Here is a 27,673-nt window from a genome sequence, read left to right on the forward strand (position 1 = left end):
ATTTCGAAATTTTTCAAACACTTCAATTTTGTTCTTTAGGAAATAAACCCAAGTTTTTCTAGTAAAATAATAAATGAATGTTAGAAATTATTGGCTGCCTGCTAGTGATGGAGTTTGCATTGGTCCACATAAATCTGAGTGGACAATTTCTAAGGGTGCTTTTTCCCTAATGCTTTTCCCTGATGGAAAACTTTCTCTATGTTGTTTCCCCAAGATGCAACCTTCACAAAGGATGTCCGGTTTCTCTATCAATGGTAATCCCCTTACCATTCCTTTTCTGCTCAGCAAGTTAAGACCTCCAAAGTTGAGATGTCCAAATCTCAAATGCCACAACCAATTTTCATCTTTTGGTTGGATTTGGAAAGCCTCTTGGGTAACTGCTGCAATTTCTTCTTTGTTTTTCAAATCTACCCTTATTCTGAGAGTGAACATCCTATTCCTCGTCATCTTCACTTCAACAATGCATCTTTTGCTGGGTGCTCTATCTATGATGGTGCATACGTCATTTACAAGGAAGACATTGTAACCCTTTTGAACAAGTTGTCCAATACTTAAGAGGTTACATCTCATTCCTAGAACATAATAGGCACCTGCTATGGTTTTCTTTTCACCTTGCTTTGTAAATATTTTAACTTCTCCTTTACCCATAACAGAAACTTTACTATCAGTCCCAAGTGTGACTTGTGACTTCACACTTTGATCTAAAGCAGAAAACAAAGCTATGTTTCCTGTCATATGGTTGCTGCAACCGGAGTCTAGAAACCATATGTCTTCACTGTTTGTTTCAGCCAAATTACAAGCTAACAATACATTATCTTGGCTGATATTTTCTCTAGTGATATTTGCACTAGATCTATTATTCATATCATGCTGCTTCTTCCTACATTCATTTGCATAATGCCCATATTTTTTACAATAATAACATTGGAAATTGGATTTTTCATACCTTTGTCCTTGAGCATGATGTTGTCCACTTTGTTGGCTGTTGCCTTGGCCTTGGTTCTGATTTGGATTGCTGCCTCTTCCTTGAGCGTTTTCTGGACTGTTTCTTCCACCTCTGTTTTGGCTTCTGCCTCTTCTTTTTTTGTTCCTCTGCCTTGACCTCTTCCTCTTCCAGAGGACATTTGGGTTTTGAAGGCTTGCTCTAGAGATGAGTTTTCATTTCTACTCAACCTCTATTCATGTGTTATCAATGATGCATGAAGTTCATCAACTGAAAAGTTTGAGAGATCCTTTGTCTCTTCTATGGTGGTGACAATCACATGGAAATTTGAGGGTAGGCACCTCAATAGTTTCTCCACAATCCTCCTTTCTTCAAGAACTTCTCCATGAGTCCTTATCTGTGTGACCAGACCAATTACATGTGTGAAGAATGAGTCAATATTGTCTGATTCCTTCATGCATAGGTTCACAAAATCTCTTCTCAGCAACTGTAGTTTTGTTGTCTTCACTTTCTCCATGCCGATAGACTGTCTTGAGGGTTTGCCATGCTTCTTTAGATGTCTTGACTGCTGCTATCTTTGGAAACACACTCTGGTCCACTGCTTGATCCAAAAATATAAGGGCTTTTGAATCTTTCTTCTTATAGCTCTTCAACAGATCTTCCTTTGCTTGAGTTAAATTATTAAACTCATTTTCATCTGCTGGTTCTTCAAAGCCATCTTCAGGTAATTCCCATAAATATTGAGAGACAAACAGGGCTCTCATGGTTATTGCCCAATAGTCATATTTTTTCCCATTAAACTGTGGGAGTTGGGTGTTAAACATACCCATACTAGTGCTTGTGCTGTCAATTCCTTGCATTCTAAGTTATGCTTCTAAATCCTTGACTGTGTATTTAAAACACTGATTGTTTCTTCAGTAGTAACAGAAAAACTAATCTGAGAAATACCTTGGATTTTTGACTGAGTCTTCACTCTGCTGGAGAAGCTGCTGCAGCAAGAAAATCCTCCCTTCAGCTTCTTTGACACCTTCAAAGAGCCTCGACTAGTTCTGATACCAATGTTGGGAATTTTTCTGGTAAAATTCCAAAAACAAAATCACAGCACAGAAAACAATGCTCTCTTTTGCACAGGGAAGCCACAAAAAAAATGTTTGTTGGAGAATAGAGTTTCACCACACACATAAAAGATTTCTATTCAAAAACTGTTGTTACAAAAGAGTCTTCCTCTCTCACAGAGGGATTTCACCACTAGAACTGTTTCAGATATAGTTTTTTTAACTTTTCTTTGTCTCTTCAGAAAAATAAAATTCTCTTGTTTCAATCACGCTGCTGCAATACAAAAAAAAACTTCTTTCTCTGCTGGAGAGATCAACACACTGTTGTGTGGAAATTACACAAAGATTTTTCTCACGCTGTTGCGTTTTATTTTTTTGCATATTCAGAACTATACATACGCACTTCTGTGCCTCTCTTTTTAATTACATAGTCAACAAAAAACATTACATATATATGACAACAAAACAAAAAAAACTTACATCCGTTTTCACTTGCCATGCTTCCGTAAAAGAAACAATAAAATTAAATGGTTTTACCAACTTTTACTTGTGCCCATACTCCCGCTGAAATAAAATTAAAATCTTTACCAAAACTTACCAACCCACAGTAAATTACATTTACTGTTTTACTGACAAAACTGGCGGTAAAGAAACTTTTACTTCACGTCAAATTCATTTGCTGCTGGCCTGTACTTCAACCATTGACTTCAATTGGATCGCATCGCAGAATCACAAACTGCGGAAGGAAAAAATGGAACATTATTATGTTGGTGCGATTTGCGATTTGATCGCATCGCGAAATCGCATTTGGCGGAACACAAAAAAATGGAGCACACACACATTAGTGCGATCTGCGATATGCGATAATTATCGCATCGCAAAAACATATCGCAATGCAAAAGACAGGGGCATAACGTGCGCAGGGCGATACTTGCGATCCGTGATCTGATCGCATCGCAGGAAAAAAGAAACTAACTATTTTTGCTGAAGTAAAATATCCTGCTGCTCATCAACTGTCACTACCGTTGAAATTACAATTTCAACATCTTTACATCAAAATTTATGCGAAGGAACAATCACAATCATTCACCAATTCGAAGCCAACTAAAAACCACATATCCGTAAGACGATGCATCTGATGTTTGCGAACCGAAAGGTTGATTTATATATTACACATCTAAATAGGTATGATGTTTGCTAACTATAACAACCATGTCGAAAATGCATGTGCTAGTATGGGGTACCAAAATTAATAGGACAAAATTTACATGATTTTATGATTTCAAAATTACCAAATGCATTTGTTTGATCTCATTCTTTTCAAAGACTAGGGTAAGTAGAGTCTTCCTACTTGAACCACTTTTATATAATCTTTACACGAGTTGTTTTTAAAGTAGAATAAATGTTTTTTTAATTGAAGTGAGTAAATATGTTAGTAGGTTAAGAATACAAAATTTGATTTTATTGGGGATAATAAGTATCCAAATTATTTTTTAAATTTAATACTACATACAAAATTAAATTGAAATTTAAGTCAAAAAATAATAATATATTTTTAATTATGTAATTGATATTTAATTAGTTATAAATTTACATATATTTACTTGTTATTAAAAAAATTAGAAAATTAATTATATTTATTATTAATTTAGATTTATTTTCAATAACCAAAAATTTTATATATTAAAATAAATATGACTAAAACAAAAAAAATTCAAACTTCAATTAAAATAATAAATATATTTAAATGATTTCGTGATTCCAAAATTTCCGAATGCTTGCACTTGATTTCATTCTTTGGAAGACCGGGAAAGTTGAGTCTCCATGCATCAACGACTTTCATATAATATTTATATGACTTCTTTTTAAAGTGGGAGAATACAAGTTTTTGCTAAAATGAGGGAGGTCAAGATTATAAAGATTTTAATGGGATAGTAATTATTCAAACAATTTTTTTAATTTAATATTACATACAAAATTAAGTTTAAAGAGAATAATAATATGTTTTTAACCCTATAAATGAAATTTAATTAATTATAAAATTAAATTTATTTACTTATTATTAAAAAATTTAAAAAATTAGATACATTTATCTTTAATGTAAATATATTTTCAATAACCATAATTTTAAGTGGAGTCTCCATATGTGAGAAACTTTCGTAGAATTTTTGTATGAGTGTTTTTTTAAAGTGAGAGAATAAAACATTTTACTAAAGTGAGAAAAGAAATATGTTAGTAAGACAACATTATAAAGTTTGATTTTATTGCGACAATAATTATTTAAAAATATTTTAAACTCAATAGTGCATATAGAATTAAGCTTAAGTTTAAGTAAGGAGGAAAATAATATATTTTTAATCATATAAATGACATTTAATTAATTATAAATTGACATCTATTTATTTATTATAATTTTTTTAGAAAATTAATTATATATATTATTAATCTAAATTTATTTTAGAAAGAAATTAGAACTTCAAATAAAATAATCAATATATTTAAATGATTTCATGATTTCAAAACTACCTATTCTATGAGTTTGATTTCATTCTTTGGAAGGTCAGGGTAAGTGGATTCTCCATGCGTAAGAAACATTGATATACACTTTATATGAGTTATTTTTACAGTGACAGAATATTTATTTTTTACGGAAATGGCTCTCAAGCAGAGAAAGAAATTGGAATTTCAAATTAAATAATAAATATATTTAAATGATTTCATCATTTTAAAATTATGAAATGCATGAGCCTGACTTCCTTCTTTTGGAAGGCCAGGGCAAGTGGAGTCTCCATACACAAGAAACTTTTTAACGTGATGGAATAAAAGCTTTAGTTGAAGTGAGGAAATATGTTAGTAGATCAAGATTATAAAGTTTGATTTTATTCAAATTATAATTATTGGTTTAAATTTAAGAGTACATATAGAATTAAGTTTGTGTAAGGAGAATAATAATATATTCTAATTATATAAATGACAATTAGTTATAAATTTATATTTATCTATTTATTATTAAAAATTTTAATAGATTAATTATATTTATCATTAATCTAAATTTATTTTCAATAACCAAAATTTTTGTATCTTAAAATAATTATGGCTCTAAAACTGGAACTTGAAATAAAATAATAAATATATTTAAAATGATTTCTGGATTTCAAAATTACCAAATGCATGTGCCTTATTTCATTGTTTTGGAAGACGATGGCAAGTGGAGTCTCCATATGTAAGAAACTTTCATATAATTTGTATACGAGTTCCTTTTAAAGTGAGGGAATATATTTTTTTATGGAATCGAGGAAATATGGTAGTAGATCAACATTATAAAGTTTGATTTTATTGGGATAATCTTCATTCATATTCAAAATAAAGCTTAAGTAAGGAGAATAATAATATTTTTTTAACCATATAAATAACATTTAATTAGTCATAAATTTACATCTATTTACTTATTATTAATTTTTTTAGTAAGCTAATTATATTTATCATTGATCTAAATTTATTTTCAGTAACATTTTTTTTTCTTTTTTGTCCATTATTATTTTCAATTGACATTCTCGCTTACGCTATTCTTTTGCTTAAGAAATGTTGCAGGGAATTATCGTTACACGTTATCACATAGCATTGTAGAAGCAAGAGAAGCAATGATGTCATGAGCATGGCCACAAGTTGAGAATCTTGCAGAAAATGCAAAATGGGAAAAATTGAAATTTAGCTCATATTAATTATAATATGGAGGACCTTCAGACCCTAGTCGAGTGGTTGTGAATGGATACAATGTCTTAGACAACATCCATAGATTTCATTAACCCCTTCTTGTGATGTGATCATGATTTCTTGCAAATGGACAAATGATAATAGTATTGTTGCCTATTTTTCTGGTGAGCACTAAGAATTATGAAGAATTGTCTTTATGAGGAAGGCTTAGGCTATATGTGAGAGAAAGATAACAGACCATCAACATCATTTAGAAAAATTATGTAACAACCATGGTCAAAATTCCATGTAATAAAAGTTAAAAACAGTGACCACGATCAATGGGACACTTATTCGAAGCTGAATGTTGGGCATGACATCCTAGTGTGGGTGTTCATTTGGTAATTTATGGCTAAGGAAATTGGAGAAGGAAATCGATAAGGCTTTGGAAAGGCAAAATGGCATTGTTGGCACATTTATTTATGAAAATAACGGAAATTGGGAGAAAAAAGAGGTGAAAGGTCACAAGTTGCATGTGAGGAGGAAAATGAAGGAAAATAACAGAAAACAAAGAAAATAGAGACCTCATTCATAAAAAGGCTTATGAGGATCAATTGATAACCATTTTTCAGTTTAGCTGTAGAGCTCTCCAATTATTCTCTCTCTCTCATACAATTGACCACTTAGAGTTTTCTTGGAGCATCTTTAGCATTGGATCAAGAAAGGAAAAACGGCAAGAGGAAGCAAACATCAAGCAGGAAAGGAAACATCAAGCAGCTACAACATGCTTCATTGTAGGTATCTACTTGCATGTGTATTTTCCTTGCTATATTTGGCATGTGGTATTGCATGTGGTTATTTTGTTATTGTGGAATGGGTTTTACGAGGTGTAATATTGTTTTTAGCCTAGCCTTTTAATTTTTGTATAACCATGGTGTGATGGGGTTCTGATGTTGTGGTTGAGTTGGATTATTAGATGGATTCGAAGTTGAGTGCGGTGGATCTACAAATTTTAGAGAACATGATCTAGTGATCGTTGAACCAGATTGTGGACCACGATAAATCCACTGGCCTAGTGACCCCTGAGCTACACTCTGGGTTGCGATAAAGCCAAGATTGTGTTGCCTCGGTGGGCCTAGGAATACTTGTTGGTCAATGGTAGGATATATGGTAAAACCAAGAGGTGTTTTTCTCTCCGTTGGGCCTAGTAATCCTCGGTTTGAGATGTATGTAAAGCCTGGAGAGTGGGTCTCGGTTTAGGGCCTAGTGATCTGGGTTTGGATTGTGGTAAATCCTGGGAGAATAGGAGATAGAAAAATTCCTAATAGTATAGATGGATAAATTTAGTGGCATCCATGGTTGTTTGGCCTAGTGATCGGTTGGAGATCATGATATAGCCTATTATGATGTGTTCATTAAGTTGGCCTAGTGATCCAGGATGGATTATAGTAAAGTATGGTTTCTATTGATGAGGGTGAGGTGGTTTAGCCTCGATATTCCCAGGTTGAGTTCTTTTGGTCTGAGTCCCACATTCATGCTTGGAAAATGGAACAGCGGTGATAAGCTGAAGAGAGACTTGGCTCAGCCAATCTATGGTTGGGTGGAACAAGGTAGTCCCATCTTCGGTTGGTTAATTGTATTCATTAATGAGAAATTCATTTCCTTGATTTTCATGTGTAAATGTACTGATGTATATATGGATCTTGATGGCTTATATATGTGTGTATTTATGTTTCTGTTATGGTGGTTATATGTATATTTTGTGACAACAACTATGTATGGCTCTCAGAATGTTTTCACTTTTATATGAATGGATAATGTGTCTACGACTTAATAGAGGATAATGCAATAAATGACATGAGGAAAAAATGGTTCATAGCGATTCTTAGGTAAGTATGATATCCCTACACTTAGTTATGTTGTTTACACCTATAGGTTACATGTTGATGATATGTTTAACAAAATGTCTGGCATGGCTAGTAGGGGTCTCATTAAGGTCTTGATCCACTTTTTACTTTTTCATCCTTGTTTCCCTGTATTTTTATTGATTTTAAGCTATCACTTAATTCTCAGTAGTGGCTTGTGATCTAGGCCTCAAAAAGTGGCTTAAATCTCGAGGTCGTTTGGACATAACTGGCAATTTGGTTCATAGTCACTGGTAGGCATGCCTATGAGAGAAACTTTAGGTTGTTTTTCTCTCCCTTTCACATAGCATGAGAGTGACTGTGGCTTAAGAGGTCCAGAATAGCAATGGGACCTAGGGATAGACTATCTAACAGGCCAACTTGTCTCTTGAGGATTCTGTTGATGATGTTGGATTACTCAGTGTGATGTCCCGTAAATTCCACTTCCTTAAGGTTAAATAGGAGGTCAAATCTAATCATTGTAGCCTCTCGTCTCATGTTTACCCTCGTTGGCATGGTCACTTGGGTTTATGTTGGAGGAGGGTGTTACAGAGTGGTATTAGAGTGGGTTGCGCTCTCCTTGGGTCATTTCTGATACCACATAGTGGTATTAGAGCATGGTTCAACTCTAGGACTAGATGGGTGTAATATGTTGGTCATGCGTGCATGCTAGTTGCATGTGTGTCCCTTACACTTATATACTTGTTGCATTTATTTGATGACAGATTATGGTTGTAGTATGGTTATCATGGAGAATTTGATATTGATTTTGTGGAATGTATTTTCCATAATTACGTTTTTGGTTTCATATTATTATATGTCCCTTACATGTTGCTTTTATGCTGCCTACTTACATCCTTCTATGTTAGGTTAAATTTTTGAATATCTGATTACATGTATCAATCTTGTAGGTTGATTACAAGAATTGATTGTTTATGCTCCACTAGATGCATTTATGCATAGGTTTAGCTGATTACACATTACTTATGCATGTTGATACTTGCATGTGAAAATATGTACAATAGAGTAATGGTTGTTTCATGCATGAAGTCATAGCATGCATTGTTGATATGGCCTTGAATTGATGACTAGACCCTTGCTAGAGTGATGTTTATGTGTTGATACATTCATTTGCGTATGTCTATATGTTGTTATGATTATGTTATACATGTTTCATGCTGATTTGGTGATCTTTCAGAGAAGGTATCCTCCCCAAGCTATACTAAGGTATGTCGACTTGTTGTGATTTGGTTTATATAACATATTATGCATTGCAGGAAGAAATATCAAATAACTAGCAGGATGGTTGACCACAAAGACTCTCCCTATGAATCCAAAGAATATTATGGTGTTGGGAATCCTTTTGATTTGGCAATTACACTAAGAAGTTTAAAGAAAGAGAAAAGGAGTTATAATGCAGATAATGACCGATCATATAGGCACAAGAGATGTAAGAAGAGGTTAATGCAATACTTCTTTAGAGTTTGTCAGACTTGCAGAGACAAGGGCCACTTCAAATCAACCATAGACATGAGGATAGAACTAATGGGGCATATGTAAGTAGGTATACTGGTAAACACCAGTTGGATAGATCTAATATAGTGAGATATGGCAGGTTGATGGATACTGTGGATAGGAGGGCAATGAGTATAGGTACTATTCTAGTTCTGGTTCTGATAGATATCATGATCTTCATTGTTATCATCCTTATAGAAGTAATGATAGGGGATACCTGCTCGATGAGTTTAATAAACTGAAAATGACTACGTTTGATGGAGATGTGAAGAAGTCGAAAGATGAAGAGGCTTGAATACTTGGGATGACCAAATTCTTTGATCTCCGTGACCACACAGATAACATGAAGGCCATAATAGATATATTCATATTGAAAGGTAAAGAAGACATCTAGTGGGAAGATGTTAAGTGGGTTAGAGAAATCAGAACATATACTTGAGTTGGCGGGAGTTCAAGAGGATCTTTAGGAAGAAGTACTTGTGAGAGAGGTACTATGATAGTAAGGAAAAATAATTCTATTAGCTAAATATGGGGTCAATGAAAGATGAAGAGTACATGATGAAGTTTCTAGAGCTCTTTAAGTATGTACCATATCTTAGTGATGATAAGGCTAAAGTTCATAGATTTGTCAATGGTTTTCCATTAGCATTTAGATATTAGATTGAGTGTGATGAGCCTCGCTCACTTGAGGAAGTCGTTGGGAAATTGAAGCATTTCTATAAGCATGTTGTAGCGGCTATAACCACCCTCCAAAATTTTGACTTAGCTTCGTTTTGGAGCCTCCCTACCAACCTTCCTCAGCAGCATGTCTTGCCTTGTCAAGTACACAAGCTTGAGCGATTTTCTTGTAGAATGAGAGCCTATACATGAGAGCTCGTTTCATCCCCCTCACATGTTATTTATCTAGACTTGGTCTAGCTACAGGCTCAAAAGATCCCTCAAGAAATTGTGCAATTTTATAGGGGAACCAACCTGCCCTCCAGAAAGTGAGCAATTCTGTCTCGCAGCCTGCTCGGCTCGAGAATTGTGCAAATCTTTGAGTCAAGCTTCATTGAGAAAATTGTGCAATTCCTCCCAGCAAGGCTACTCAGCCCAAAAGTTGTGCAATTATGGGTAGCGGTCAGCTACGTTGCCTAGAAATTGCATAAACCTTCTAGGCAGTCGTCCCAGCTCCCTCCCAGAAATGCACATTTTTTCCCCTCAACTGAGTAGGCTCTTGCATGTGCCATCGAGTCGACCGGTTCCACCCGGGACCGAGAGAACATGACTTGCATGCATAGGTTTCTCTTTTCTGGAATAGCTAAATGAAACGTGCAAAAATCATCCGTAGATTTTAGGGAGCTATTTTTAGCAGTTGGAGGTTACATGCAAAGATCATTTTAAAATCTTTCCTCCAAGTGTCGTTTTTTCCTAGATTTATGGCATGCGTGTCATGGAACTCAACTTATTTATTATACATTTTAGAGATCAAGTATTCATATCGACCTTGGGGCTCTAACATCCTATAATACATCCGGGAGTCTTCGACACATCTAGCTCAACTATTCATGGGTAAGTCGTCTTAACCAGTCTTATGCAGCATTTTTGTCCCTTTTTGTGTTTTGGATTGTGTGAGTGTTGTTTTCCTGATTTGTGTGACCACTTGTTGTTGTTTATATTCATACTAGCTTGTACTAGAACCATTTCAATTTTCGTTAGCATCTCACCGTCGTTACATACATGAAATTGTTTTGCCCGAACAGTGGTCAATCCGGCAACTCGCTTCACCCACATGCATGTTGTCCCATTTTCTGAATCTTTCATTCAACATTTGCATTCATGATCATTAACTCCTGCTTACTCTCAGTATTGCCATGCATTCATATTCAAATTTTCATTTAGTTTCCCATCAGTGGGTCTAAGCAGCCTTGGTCTGGACTCTGCGCACCAAGATAGCATTACGCAATTCATAGAGGGAAGGCTCTATCTTCCTCTAAACAAATGCGTATTTCTGCCTAGTGACTGTCCTCTAGTCTTGCATTGCACAATTCTGAGGGACAGTGACTGCTAGCATGGAAAATTGCGCAATGCAGTCACTGGGCCTATAACCACTACCAATTGAAATTTCCATTCCGCAGTTCCAGCAGCCAACATGCCATCCTGGATTACGCATTGCAGAATTCCAACATCCAGCTAGCCTCTCCAGATAGACCAAACTACCTTTTGCATAGTTCTGGTAGCCTATCTCCCAGCCTCCAAGGAAACATTGTGCAATCCTTGATAGTCAATCCCTAGGTATGTTGCATGTCGTTCCTCATGTTTGGTTTGGTTTTAGCTGACAGATTTCTTTCCATGAATGTCTCTTTGTCTCTAGATCTAGAAGGTGTTCGTTCGCCTCTTAGCAGTTTAGGATCGATGGCCTCCAAGAGAGAAGGATCAAAGGACACTGACGAAAGTGCAACTAGAGCAGTAGTTGAGCGAGTGTCTACAAGAATGCTGATCTATGAAGACACCAAGCTAATTGTAGACAAGGACATCAAGTTAAAATGGAAAGAGGTCAATGATACATTTGCAGGAACATTTGGGGTAGACCTCGAAGATTTCCAAGTCTATGTGAACATCCACAAGTCTGACTTGTACCGGATTGCATGTAGGTATCCCGTGCTCCCATGCACAAACATGATACATTTGATTGTCTCACACACTAATTTTGAGACAATGACATTGAACACTGTCAGCAGGACGGAGATTTCTACCTTCAATGCACAGGATTATTATGAGATGTATCAGATGTCGAAGACCATGATCATCATGGAGAATCCCTTCAGCATACCGAGTAGCAATACCAACTCTAGAGACATCTTGAAGAACTGGGTAAAGGAGCTGGCTAATTCAGGATGACATCCAACCAGGTCTATAAGATGAAAATACTACGAAAGGTGTATCAATACTTGGATAGCTTTGCATGTTGATTGTATGGCCAAGAAAGCAAGGAAACCTTTGCACAGAGTTGGGTGATCGCGTTGGACCAACTGGCCAGAGAAGGCAAAGCATGAAACTGGTTCAACATCACCAGCTGAAGGAATAGGTAACAAGAGCTCGAGAACCACCCAAAGTTGTGCAAGCATGAATCTACATGTCTGCTTACATCTTGGATGCAATATGTGCCCATCAGGAGTTCCCAAGCTAGAAGTGGGCATGGACAACGACGAAGACCTCTATGAACACTTATTATAAGATGTTGTCCGAATGTAGCTTCAGAGGCATTATCACACAGTGGTCTGATCATTTTGTCACCCTAGTTTACAAGATGATATTCGAACAGGATCCACCCTGCATGTCAAAGGCAATAATGGAGGAACTGATCAACATAGCTGATTGGTATGACTCATCGTCTGACACCTTTAGATGAATGTATAGTGTGAAGAAGCCTCCGCATGTTCTACAGAAGTTTTCCTTGGATAAGCGCGTCATGCAGGAAGTGTCATATCACATCTCAGCAGGATTGACAACTAGGCTGCATCGAATAAGAAGGCACCTTGGCCTGCTCTTTCGTTGTCGATTGAGTTATATGAGATACACAGTTTCAATCATGTAGATTTCGAAGTAGAGAAGATGAAGAAATATCCATTTGAGCTCTGAAGTTACAATCCGTATGACCTACATTGTCTTGTGAAATATCATTGCACGAGAGTACAGTTTAACTGGATCCACAGGGCATGTCATGGGCAGAGGAAGACCCATGGAGATATTGTTACAACTCCTCCAGACTCAATGAACCAGTTGGCCTCACTATGGAATGGATAGCGAAGTAGTATCCCAGAGAGAAATAGAAGCACCAAGAATAGTAGAGTGAACATACCTATGAGCAACAAGGGCAAGAGGAAGATTGTCGACCGCATGGAGGAAGATAAAAGCTACAAGTTCCAGGAAGAAAAACTTGTGCAGAATGCATATTTAGAAATAGAGGCAAAGAGGCAACAACATGATAAGAGAAACGCGTAAAGGAAGAGAGAGAAATGTAGGAAACAAAGAAGGAGTTCCATGAGTTGAAGGAGCAACTCCAGAAGGAAGAGGAGCTACACAGACAGGAGAAGAAAGTGCAAAAAGAACAGGTGCAGTAGGAGATGAAACCTGTGTAGAAAGGTGAAACTACACCTGTATAGATAGTAGACTCATCAGAACAACTGGCATGAGGCAGACAAGGTGAACCATCATAGGAGCATGACTTTGCTCAGGAGATAGAGTAATCACTTGAATAGATTGTTGATCTATATTGTCATTAATTTCAATATGGAAATATTATAGGATACTAAATGATGATCAAAAGTCATATGAGCTATCAAAGTAGAGAATATCATAGTAGAGAAGTGCTATCAGAGTAGTATCAAAAGTTATAGGCCATAGGAGTGAAGAGAAGCCATAGGATCAACAAGCCAAGACAAAGAAGATCTATTGCATGTGCCAAGAGTAAGAACCATATCAAAGTTATTGCATGAAATATCGAAGAAAGCAAAGAGGAACACGTAGCGAGGAAGGAGCTAAAATGAGGAACACATCATCGAAGGAAGACTGAAGAGTGTACGTAGTCATCGAAGCAAGTAATGAAGAAAAAAAGAGCATAGCTATCAGAAGAGCGGGGGTAGGAGTGTACATGGTTGAAGGCCCATCCTAGCCATCGATCTCATTTTCAATGCTTACGTCATAGTCAACAGTGGGGGTTAAGCCTGTTGTTAACCCGTGTTCTAGTTGAAGACTCGCAGGTCATAGATTTGATGACCTCACATATCCAATGGGTATCAGGTCACAAAATGATCGGACGTTAATCTAGAGAATGGACCCAAAATTTTATAGATCAAGGATCTATAATCCTTATCCGCTTCGTAAAGGTGGTTAAGCGTCGCGCAGGTTGGCGACCGATATCGTTATGAACCATTGGATCCAACTCGCATTGAGCAAATAGTGGAGGATTGGCAGTTGGGTTTATTGATTGAGTTGATTAACAACCGTCGAATTAAAGATGAGATCAACAGTGGAGATGATGTGGCAGGTGGGACCACTCGTTATATGTTTTTAACTATGTTGATATATGAAGATAGATGATGTTGATATTGGAGGACAAAGTATGTTATGGGCGCGACTTGTAAAAGACCTCTGGAAGCTGTCATTGTGACTAAAGGAAGGATGTGGCATGTAGGATATTCCATATGGAATGAATGCGTCTTTTGAGTATTGGTGAATTTGAAGAGACAGAGGAAGCCTAAAGATCAAACGAGCGAAAAGGAAGCCAAAGCTTAGGGGTATCAGGAATAGATAACAGAGAAAAAGGAAAGTTTATGAGTTGGTAAAAACTATATGAAACAGAGGAAACCGAAGGTCTTGCAGAAGTGGAAGAAGCAGGAGGACAGAAGTAAGTCATAGGTTCAGTGGGGTTGGGAGCAGAGAATTACTACCAAAGAGATCGAGACAATTTATAGCAGAGGGCTGGAACACTTGGGGTTGGTGCTTAAAAACTGGAAGGATTGGTGTCTTGGTAGTTGGTGCTCCTAAATCCAAGGTTTGTGCCTTGATAAGACAGGGTTGATGATCTAGAGGTTGGATCCTTACAAAAGGTCCAAGTTGGTGCTTAGAAACTGACTAAATCTATATATATACATTGTACTTGACTTATTGCAATGATTATATTAATAAAATCAATCATTCCTGTTATTTATTTCTGTGTTCTAAATGTAAATGATTTAACAAACAAAAATAACAATTGAAAGGAAATACTGATTCACCCCCCCTCTCAGTATTTCCAACAATTGGTATTAGAGCTAGGCTTCTTCATATCAGCCTAACAGCTTGAAGAAGGATTCCGAGTCATGATGAGAAATCAAGAAGTGTCAGGAAGACCTCCTCTATTTGATGGCACAGATTTTGGTTTTTGGAAAAAGAGAATTTCCTACTACTTAATGTCCCTTGGACCTGAAGTTTAGCATTTGGTTTTAAATGAGTACATAGCTCCTTCCACTCTTCCAATAGATCAAGACGAAAGGAAAGCCTACATTGCAATTGCAAAAGCCTTAAACTCCATCACTAGTGGAATCACCGATTCTGAATTTACAAAAGTCATGAATTGTAGCTCAGCCAAAGAAGTATGGGATAAGATAATTATCTTATATGATGGGGACTCCAAAGTTAAGAAGGCTAAGCTTCAAACTCATAGAAGGCAATTTGAAAGTCTAAAAATGAATGATGAAGAATATATTGCATCATACTTTCTCCGAGTAGCTGAAGTAGTCAACTCTCTTAAAGGATTGGAAGAAAACATTGAAGAAAGCACTATTGTTCAAAAGGTCTTCAGATCTCTCTCAGACAGATTCGACTCCAAAGAAAGTGTTATAGAAGAAATTCAGGATCTAGCTACTCTCAAGATGGATGAATTTCATGGAATCCTCATTACCTATGAGATGAGAAAAGCGTGCCCAAGTTCCAAAGATGTAGCATTCAAGGCCTAAAAATAAAAAAAGGGGAAAGAATGGAATGCCACTAGTGATGACTCTGATGTTGAATCCGAATTGGCACAATTTGTACGAAAATTAACGAAAGGATCTAATCTAAAAGGTAAGTAGCCTCTTATTTTTTTCAAATGTGGAAAAATAGGTCATTATGCTGCAAAATGTCCCCATAAGCATGATAGTGATGGTGAGGAAAATTCTAAAAGGATGGTATACAAAAAGAAAGGGTTCAATAAGAACAATTTGTTCTCTAAGCAATATGAGTTTGATGAAGATGAATTTGTAGTTATCAAAAAGAAATCAACTAATCAGGTCCCTCACCACAAAGGTTGTAATGAAGAATCAGATGAAGAAAATGACCTTGCTGGAAGCCAAGAAGTATTACTCATGGCATTCACAAATAATGATGATTCAGAGCTAGAAGGAAATGTAGATGAATAGTTAATAAGTGCCACTGAAGAAAATGATAAATTACAAAACAAAATCATCTCTCTCAAGGTAGAAAATGAGGAAACAAAAAGAATGGAAGACCTCTTGAAAAATAAGCTAAAAGAAAAATAAGAAGTTTGTGAAGAACGAGAAGCCGAAATTCTAAGGAAGGAACTGGAGCAAGTCAAAAGGAGTCGGTAAAGCTCTCAAATTCTTGAGACTATCCTAAATAACTAAAAACCTCAACATGACAAATATGGGATAGGTTTTAAATGAGAATCATTAGGTACTAAGAATAATGCAAAAAGCTATGCCGACGTACTTTCCAGCAACACAAAAGAAGAAATATTATTTCATCAAAGGTCCATCTCAAATCCTAAGAATGAAGAGAGAGTAACTCCAAGGAAGAATGTTGATTCAAATCATGGAAATTACAACAACTACAAAACATTATTTCATCAAAGGCCCATCTGAAATCCAAAGAATGAAGAGAGAGTGACTCCAAGGAAGAATGTTGATTCAAATCATGGCTATTACAATAGGTACAAAACTATCCTTTTTGGGCTTTGTTTTTATTGAAAAAAATTTGGTCATCAAGCTAGATGTAGCATGGCCTGTAAGAGTGAAACACCAAAATTGAAGGATTAAACAAATGAACCATATGGTCCCAAAGGGCAAGGACAAATAAAGAGCTACAACTCTTTTGATTCCTTGGCCAAAGTTGATCCAATGTGTTCATTATGTGATGATAATGGACACAGTGAACAAAATTGCCCCCTTAAAAGAAGAAAAGCAAAAAATGAGAATCCCAACATGGATAAATGTGGCCTAGCTCTATGTGCTCAGACTGATGAAATCATTGGTTTTTGGATAGTGGGTGCTCCAGATACATGACAAGGGACAAAAGGAAGTTTGTCTCATTGAACAAAAAGGAAGGAAATGTATCCTTTGAAGGTGGATCTGCCAAAATTTCTGGAAAAGGAATTGTTACCCTTCTTAATGGAAAAGGAAAGGCTCAAAATGATTTGCTAGTAAACGGGCTCAAACACAATCTCCTGAGTGTTAGCCAAATCTATGATCAAGGACATAATGTTGTCTTTAGCACTAAAGATTGTGAAGTAAGGAACTCTTCCTCACGGGAACTTGTGGTGAAAGTGGTTAGAACACCAGACAACATCTACATTCTGACCAAAATTCAGGAAGAAAATTTTTACTTAAGTCAAGCAGATGAAAGTTCACTGTGGCACAAGAAACTTGGACATACAAGCTTCTAAAACTTGATCAATATCAGCAAGATTAAGGCAGTACGAGACATCCCAAAGTTATTCAAGCCAAATCAAGGAGTATGTGCTCCATGTCAACATGGAAAGCAAACTAGAACCAGTCACAAGACCTAGGAGTTTTCTACATCAAAGCGTTTGGAGATCATCCATGTTGACTTACATGGACCAACTAGAACTTTGGAACTCCAAGGAGAAAGGTAGTTTGCTTTATTTGTTGATGACTATACTAGAATGATTTGGGTATATTTCATAAAATATAAATCCGAAGCATTTGAGTGTTTTAAGAATCTTAAAGCCCTTGTAGAAAATGAAAAGGACTCTAAGATTAAATGTTTCAGAATAGATAGAGGGGGAGAATTCACATCAAAAGAATTTGATGAATTCTGTAAAGTACATGGAATTGAAAGAGAACTCTTTGCTGCTAGAACACCCAAGCAAAATGGGGTAGTTGAAAGAAGGAACCAAACAGTTCAAGAAATGGCAAGAACAATGTTAATAGCAGCTGACTTGCAGCCAAAATTCTGGAGAGAAGCAGTCGGAACAACTGTCTATACCTTGAATCGAACTCAACTAAGACCAAATAATGAGAAGACTCCTTATGAATTATGGAAAGGAAGACCTGCTTCAATAAAATACTTCAAGATTTTTGGAAGCAAGTGCTTCATAAAAATCAATGATGGCTCACCAGGAAAATTTGATTCTTGGGTTGACGAAGGGATATTCCTTGGATATTCTACAAGGAGCAAAGCCTACAAGTGCTACAATAACTGACTACAAAAAATAATGGAAAACGCTGATGTGAAGATTGATGAAGACCTTCCAGAAAAAGAAATTGAAGAACATGAAGTTGACCCTCTCATTCGAGAAGAACTTGAAAAAGAAGAAAAAGATCAAGAAAAACATAAGGAAAAAGAACCATCTCAAACCCCTTCAAAGTTGAAGTTTCTCCCAAAACATCACTTAGAAGAGCAGATTATTGGCAATATAGATGAAGGGATGCAAGCCCAAAGAAGGATCATAAACACACCAAAGAAAAATGATGTTGCTCTTCTATCCATGATAGAACCAGAAACATTTACTCAAGCAAGTAAGGATCCTCATTGGGTAAAAGCCATGGAATAAGAAATGTCTCAAATTGAGAAGAATGAGACATGGGAGCTGGTACCTTGTCTAATGGATAAAAATATAATTGAAACAAAGTGGGTGTTCAAAAACAATATGAGTGAAGATGGACAAATCATCAAAAATAAGGCAAGACTTGTTTATAAAGGCTATTCACAAATTGAAGGAATTGACTTTCAACAAACATTTGCACCAGTAGCTCGTGTGGAAGCTATCAATATGTTCTTGGCATTTTCTTGTTCCAAAAAATTTAAAATCTATCAAATGGACGTAAAATCGACATTTCTGAATGGGGAACTAAAGGAAGAAGTCTATATGGAGCAACCAGAAGGGTTTAATATAGCAAAAGGAAAAGACTTTGTTTGTAAGTTGAAAAAGGCATTATATGGGTTGAAACAAGCTCCTAGAGCTTGGTACGCAAGAAGTAATCTCTACATAAAGATAGATGAGCATAAGTTACTAGTCACACCTGTCTATGTTGATGATTTTTGCTAGTAATAAGGATGAGATGAGCCATGAATTTTTCCAAAATATGACAAAAGCGTTCGAGATGTCGATGATAGGAGAGTTATCTTACTTCCTTGGACTACAAGTATTTGAGATCATGGCAAACATGTTCATATATCAAGCCAAATATCTTAAAGACATGCTTAAAAGATATGGAATGGAAGACCGTGCACCCATGAGCACACCTATGACCACAAATTGCAAAATAAGCAAAGATTATGACTCCCCTCCAGTAGATGCAACTCATTACAGGTCAAAAAATTTGAGCCCTTCTATACTTAACTGTTATGTGACCCGACATTATGAAAGCAGTAGGAATGGTGGGAAGATTTCAATCAACTCCTAAATAATCCCATTTGTTGGTTGTAAAAAGAATTCTTAGATACTTGAAAGGAACTCCTGATTTCGGTCTTTGGTACCCTAAGAGCTCAACTCTTACTGTGACTGCACACACCAATGCTGATTGGGCCGGAAGTGTTGATGATCAGAAAAGTACTAGTGGAAATGCATTGTTCCTAGGAGATTGTCTAGTATCTTGGCTAAGCAAAAAAAACATCCATATCACTATATACAGCTAAAGCTGATTATATTTCTATCGTAGATTGTTGTACTCAAATATTATGGATGAAGGAAGCTCTGAAAGATGTTAACATAGAGTCAAATCAACCAATCATAATCTATTGTGATAAAACAACTATTATCAGTCTCAGCAAAAATCTAGTGATGCACTCAGAAACCAAACACATACGAATCAAGTATCATTTTCTTCGTGATCAAGTAGCTGAACAAAACATCATCTTGGAATATATCAATACTAAGGAGAATATAGTCGATATTTTCACAAAACCTCTTCCTCGAGAAGCATTTGAACATCTTTTTCAAAATATGGGGGTTATCTCTTTAGCATCACATTAACTTGATTCATAAAGGTGTTACATGACAGGGGGAGCAGTTCAACAAGGGGAGTCCTTACGCACTCCTTTTCCACTGATTTCAAAGGGTAAGAGAAGAAGAAGAATATTGCCATCAATGATAAAGGGGCACATTGTTGATTTAGATTGTCATTAATGCCAATATGGCAATATTCTAGGATACTAAATGATGATAGAAAGTCATATAAGCCATCAAAGCAGAGAATATCAGAGCAAATAAGAGCTATTGGAGCAGTATCAGAAGTTATAGGCTGTAGGAGTGAAGGGAAGCCATAGGAGCGACAAGCCAAGACAAAGAAGATCTATCACATGTGCCAAGAGTAAGAACCATATCACAGATACACACGAAATATTGGAAGGAGCAAAGAGGTACACACAGGGAGGAAAGAGCCAAAATGAGGAACACGTCATTGAAGTAAGAGTGAAGAGTGTACGAAGTCATCGGAGAAAGTAAAGAAGAAAACAAAGAGCACAGCTATCGGAAGAGTGGGGATAGGAGTGTACGTGGCTAAAGGCCCATCCTAGCCGTTGATATCATTTTCAATGCTTACGTCATAGTCAACGACAAGGGTTAAGCCTGTTGTTAACCTGTGTGCTAGTTGAAGAACTGCAGGCTGTAGATTTGATGACCTTGCATATCCAATGGATATCGGGTCACCAAATGATCAGACATTAATCTCAGGAACGGACCTAAACTTTTATGCATCAAGGATCTATAATCCTTATCGCCTCTGTAAAGGTGGTTAAGTGTTTCTCAAGTTCCCCGACTGATATCATTATGAACCATTGGATCCAATGCGCCTTGATCAAATAGTGGAGGATCAGCGATTGGGTTTGTTGATTGGGTGGATCAAAAACCTTCAGATTAAAGATGAGATCAACGATGGAGATGATGTGGCAGGTGGGACCACCCATTATATGTTTTTAACTATGTTGACATATGAAGATCGATGATGTTGATATCAGAGGACAATGGATGTTATGGGCACGACCCGTAAAAGACCTCCAAAAGCTGCCATTGTGACTAAAGGAAGGACATGGCATGTAGGACTTCAATATGGAATGAATACATCTTTTGAGTATTGGTGAATTTTATGACATAGAGGAAGCCAAAGAGTGAGTGCAAAGGAAGTCAAAAGATCAAGCGAGGGAAAAAGAAGCCAAAGGTCAAGGGTATCACAAATATATAACAAAGAACAAGGAAATTTTATGAGTTGGTAAAAAATGTAAGAAACAAAGGAAGCCGAAGGTCTTGCAGAAGTGGAAGAAGCAAGAGGACAAAAGTAAGTCATAGTGGGGTTGGGAGCAGAGAATTACTACCAAACAGATCCAAACAATTTATAGCATAGGGTTGTAGCCCTTGGGGTTGGTGCCTCAGAACTAGAAGGATTGGTGCCCTGGGAGTTGGTGCACCTAAATCCAAGGTTGGTGCCTTGACAAGACAGGGTTGTTGCTCTAGAGGTTGGAGCCTCACAAAAGGTCCAAGTTGGTGCTTGGAAACTAGCTGAAGCTATATATATATATATATACTTGATTTATTGCAAAGATTATATTAATAAAAGCATTCATTCCTGTTATTTTTTTCTATGTTCTAAATGTAAATGATTTAATAAACATAAATAACAATTGAAAAGAAATTGATTCATCCCACCTTCTCAGTATTTCCAACATAGATGGCTATGGGTATGGAGCAACAGGAGTTAGATCAAGACATTAACTTCATGCGTCATCACCAAGTGGTTGACCCAACAGCTTCACCACATAGAGAAGAAGAGGAAGCCTGAAGCAACCAAGGAGACACTGAAATCATTGGAGACAATATGGAGGAGGAGATGCAAAACATCTCATTCAATGAGTCTCAATATAGAGTTGTGAAATCTCACAGAGTGTTCAATCCGAAGGATCATACATCTCATGCATAGTTTGAGGAACGACTGATCATGTCAGATGTGCACAAACATCCAACAGTATTGACCGATGCTACCAGAGCATATGCCAAAGCCATTAGCTCAAGCATTCGCTTCCTGAAAGATGAAAATGAGTGAATGGCTAAAGAGCTACAGATGGCTAAGAAGGGAGGAGAATTGGTTACAACATGCACCTGAGTAGAATTGAAGAAGGAAATACTAGATGAACTATTGTACCTTGAAACAGTCATGCAGGCATTGTATTCCAAGTTTGGTACTGTGCACAAGATAGTCATCCATCTCAATGGTTGGCAGTAGCAATGTGCTAGAAGAGAACATATCCTATCAAACGTGCATGTTGTTATTGATTAGATGCAAACATGGATAATGAGATACAAGGGATCCCTTCTTCAATTGCATAAGATGATGAAGCCTAGAGAAATCGAGCTAAAGGCATGCATCTGGAGTCAGATATGGAACTATGAAGATCTCCCATAGCTAATCACTAGTCTACATGCTTCCCATCCACATGTATTCAAGAGTATGGATGTTGTTATGCAAGAACATGAGATCTCATCTATTGGGACACTCACCCAGGTGAAGAAAAAGGCACAGGTATAACTAGAGCTTGACTTGTACTTTGACGAGTTGATGCGCATAGCCACCATCCCAGACTTGTTAATCAATGCAGACACCATGCATAAGTATGTTGTTTGTCCGACTGCACTCAAGGAAATGATGCATATGCTATCAGACAAGTTGGAAAAAGGAGCTCAAGAAGTGTACCTAGATGCTATGGAAGCAAGAGTTTGTTTCCAAAAATATGTCACCTCAGAGTACATGGACACCATCACGGACTATCGAGCTTGGCATCAGTTCGCTATTGTTGACCACCGTGAGGATGTCGAAGAGTTGGTCTTCCAACAGTTGTCTGAGTCATAGTGATGTATTGCATGGCTTTCTCAAGTTGTTTTTTCTCACATGGGTACAAGTGCATTGTAATGTAATGTCTTGTCAAGTATATGTTAAAGTGTCAATAGTTGGATGTAACAGTCATAGAGTGGATGAAGAGTGATGAGGGCAGATGAACTATCACAAAGGGGATGTCAAGGGCCAGCCCACCCTTTGCTATAAATATTTCCTCATAACTCATTATATAGGTGTTAGGTCAACCAAGCTTTTGATAGGAGTATCTTAGAGAAAGCTTGGACAATATTGTAACGAGCCTTGGCTTCTCCACTACATAGAGGTAGTATATCTCTTTGTAAGAGTAGGTAGTTGTGGCTGTAATGTTTTGCTGTCAGAACAAGTGGTTGGAAATGGATGTATTGTATAACTGGGACTTACACTTCTTAATATAACAGAGCCAACATGTTTCATGCATATGTTGTATTGTATTTCAACTATCTTGAGTACTCTAAATGATATATGTATCAGTTTTCTTATGCATGCATGTGTAGTTATTTCTATATATGTATGTATGAATCTTTCTAATATGTGTTGTAGGTTAAACCATCACTTTGGATTACTATCTTACTTGCCTTCCATGCTGTGATGCATCCTTTCCTATGTGTTCCTTTCTTAACTTCGTGCTATCATAGGTTTCGAAGGGGCACACTCGCCTCACCCTCCGTGTGTTAGAACCGCTCATGCACCTTCCTTGACTTACTGCATATATCACATCCTTGCTACCAACAAGGACATCTTAGTTGCCTCTATACAAAACTACAGTCAAAGCCATTACCGTACGGCCCACTGTTGGGACTCCTACACCAAATGGTCTGAGGTCTAATTGGGACTTCTTACCGAGGAGATCCCCTAACATGTTGGCAGGTCTAGCACCATCAACATAGCAGTCAAAGCATAAGAAAGAATCTCAACATGGATGGAAGGGAAAAGACAAAGGTAAAGGAAAATGGAAGCCTAAGAGGAGAGGGACTTTGCATGCAGATGAGAAAGAAAAAATGGCACCACAAAAGAGATTTAATGCAACTAGATAGGGACATGAGTCACAACAAAAACATAAAGGTGAGGGAACTCGTCGATTTGATTGTTGGATAGGTGGTAAGGATCACCTTAATAGACATTTTCCATAGAATCAGGGTGGTAGGCCTCAGAAATACAATGAAGAGGAGGCACAGATTGTTGGGGACGTTGGTAAGAGTATTCCATGTATCTATGTGGTAGTGGACAATGATGAGGTAGAACATCATACATCTATCATTGATATGGAAGGTAAGATTTGTGATCAAGTTATTTCTATTATTATTGACCCTCGATCTAATTATAGCTATGTTAGTCCTGTCTTGGTGGATAAGTGTGGTTTGAATAAGAAATTGCATGCAGAGTGTTGGTCAGTGTAGTTGGTTGTGGGTACAAAGAAGCGAGTTCATCATTGTGTAAGAGCTTGCACATTTTATTTGAATAGTATGCCTATCACAACACATTTAAATTTATTACCGTTGCGATGATACAATGTGTTATTGGGAATAGATTGGTTGTATCTTTATAGAACCAAGGTAGAATGCTATGACAAATCTATTGAGTTTGTTGATGACAATAGGGAACCAAGAGTCTTACAAGGTAAGTAGAAAATTGTATTAGTTAGGATGGTGATATTTATGCAAGCAAAGCATAGCCACAAGAAAGGGTGCAATTCTTTTGGACTACACATTTATAGTGATAATGGTAGGGAGGTTGAGGATGCATATTTGTTGAACAGATACCCATTTTTGCAACAATTTTAGGATGTACTCCCTGAGGACATTACATATTTTCCACCTCACAGTGAGGTATACTTTTCTATTGAGTTAGTGCTATGGGAAGCTCTAGCATCAAAGTCACCTTACATGATGAGCACACCTAAGTTTTTTGAGGTAAAGCTACAGTTGAAGGAAATGTTGGACAAAGGATACATTAGGTCAAGTGTATCACTTTGGGCTGCACCGGTCTTGTTAGTGATCAAGAAATATGGTACTATCATACTATGCATTGACTACAGGCAATTGAAAAAAGTGACTATCAAGATTAGATACGCTTTGCCAAGGATTGATGGCTTGTTCAATTAGTTGAAGGGAGAAACAATGTTCTTGAGAAGTGAGTTGAGATTTGGATACCATCAGGTACGCATCAAAGATGAGGATATGTACAAGACAATTTTCTAGACCAGGTGTAGGCATTATGAGTTTGTTGTTATTCCATTTCACTTAACTAATTCTCCAACTACATTCATGTGTTTGATGAATAATGTGTTGTGTCTATATTTGGATAAGTTTGTTATTGTGTTCATTGATAATATACTAGTATATTTTAAAAATGAGGAAGAGCATGTCGATCATTTACCAACAATATTGAGGTTATTGAGAGTGCATCAGTTGTGTGCTAAGCTCAACAAGTGTAGTTTCTTCCATACGAAGGTACACTTCTTGGGACAAGTTGTCTCCAAGGTGGGAATTGCAGTTGATCCAAAGAAGATAATGACCATCATGGATTGGGTAGCTCCTAAGAGTGTGGACAAGGTGAGATATTTCATGGGTTTGGTAGGTTACTATAGGAGGTTCATCAGGAATTTCTCATAGATTTCTTATCCTATTACATCAATGCAAAGGAAAGTTAAGAAGTTCGAATGGATAGAGGAGTGTGAGGCTCGCTTTGAGTAGCTTAAGTAGTTGTTGACACATGCACCAGTGTTACAAATTGTAGATCTGGACAGAGAGTTTGTGGTATGCACCGATGCTTACAAGAGAGGGATTAGTGGGGTCCTTATGCAGGATGGGCAGGTAGTATGTTATGGGTCATAGGAAATAAAAGAGCATGAGAAGAACTACCTAACACATGTTCTTGAGTTGGTAATGATTATACATGCATTCGATATGTGGAGACATTATATTCTTGGTACGAGGTTTGTACATATGAGTGATCATAGTGGTTTGAGCTATTTATTTGACCATCCGAATCTCAATGCCAGGCAGGCTACATGGTTAGCCCCAATCAGTGAGTTTGATTTCGAGATCAGGTACATAAAGAGTAAAATCAACAGGGTGGAAGATGCTCTTAGCAGATGGGTACATGTATATCACTTGTTATCTATGAGCTCCTATGGGATAGACTTACAAGATAGGATCTTGTACGCATGTCTGCAGGATGTTAGGTATATGGAGATTGTGCATAGGTTGCAGCGTGATGTTGGTATAGGTACAGGTGATATTACAGGTAAAGGTACAAGTACATGTACTAGTACAAATATAAGTAGTGGTATAGGTATAAGTGGCATTACAGGTACATACATACGTACAGGTACAGGTGCAGATACATAGGGTCTAGATTATTGTATTATACTAGATGGATTCATAAGGTTGTGAGACATGATATACGTACCAAATAAGAGTGAACTTAAGAAGGTCATATTAAGAATGTTTCATGCAAAACCATATTCAAGTCACCCAAGTTATCAGAAGACACTGACAGCAGTGAAGAAATATTATTATTAGCCAAATATGAAGAGGGATGTAGCAGAGTTTGTGATGAGGTGTTTTTATTTTCAGCGAGTGAAAGAAGCATGCAATAATCCAAGTGGGTTGCAACATTCAATCACGATTCCCGAGTGGAAATGGGAGGTCATTTCCATGGATTTCATTATAGGGTTGTTGAAGACAGTGAATCAACATGATTCCATTATGGTCATTGTGGATAGGTGAACAAAAGTTGCACACTTCATTCCAGTGAGGTCTACATTCTCACCTAGCAATGTGGCACAAGTATTCATAAGAGATGTAGCTAGATTGCATGGTATCCCAAAGAAGATAATGTCAGACATGGATGCGAAGTTCAATTGCAAGTTTTGGAAGACATTATTTGCAGGTTTGGGCATAGAATTGGTCTTTAGCACAACTTATCATTCACAGAAAGATGGACAAATAAAGAGCATCAATAGGATATTGGAGGATATGTTGAGGATGTGTGTGATTCATTAATAGAGGAATTGGGAAGAGTATCTCCCTTTGGTATATTTCACATATAACAATGGTTATCAAGAATATTTGAGGATGAGTCATTTGAGGCATTTTATTGATGGCGTTGTAACACTCCTATCAGTTGGAGTGATCCGATTAGCAGGGTAATGATTGGACCAGATATTTTAGGAGACATGGAACAGGAGATAAATTTGATCAAGAAGAATATAAAGGAAGCACATGATAGGCAAAAGAGTTATGTAGATAGGAACATGATGTTGAAGGAGTTCTAGGTTGGGGAACATGTGTACATGCGCAATGCATAAAACAAGAGCTCCTTGCGGATTGGATCATGTGCTAAGCTAGCACCATGGCTTTGCGGACCCTTCATTATCATTTAGAGGATTGGGCCAGTAGCCTATCACCTTTCACTGCCTCTGAAAGTGAAATTTCATGACGTTTTCCATATATCTTTTCTTTAGAAGTATGCTAAGGATGTTGATCATCTGATTGATTGGTCTGTATTGCAGGTGGAACCAAATGCAGAATTCCAGCCGGAGCCTCAATGTATATTGCAGAAAAAGGTGCTCATGCTCGAAAACTGAGCAATTGAGAAAGTGAAAGTGTAATGGAATCACTTAGGGCCTGATGAAGCTACATGGGAGATGGCAGATTAGATGTGGGCTATGTATCCTTGTTTTTTGGTTGAGGCAAAGAAACTTTGATATGGTGGTCTGGCATATGCTTTATGGTGGTTGGTATTTGTTTTGTGGTGGTTTGATATATGCTTTATGGTCATTTTGTATTTTGTTTATGGTGGTTTAGTATATGCTTTATGGTGATTTGGTATTTTATTTATGGTGGTTTGGTATATGCTTTATGGTGGTTTGGTATTTTCTTTATGAGAGTTTGATATATGCTTTATGATACTTTGGTATATGCTATATGTTGT

The sequence above is a fragment of the Pinus tabuliformis genome, chromosome 4_2 (assembly GCF_031772625.1).
Source record: "Pinus tabuliformis cultivar Carrire ecotype Pingquan chromosome 4_2, CPIR1, whole genome shotgun sequence".
Taxonomy (NCBI): domain Eukaryota; kingdom Viridiplantae; phylum Streptophyta; class Pinopsida; order Pinales; family Pinaceae; genus Pinus; species Pinus tabuliformis.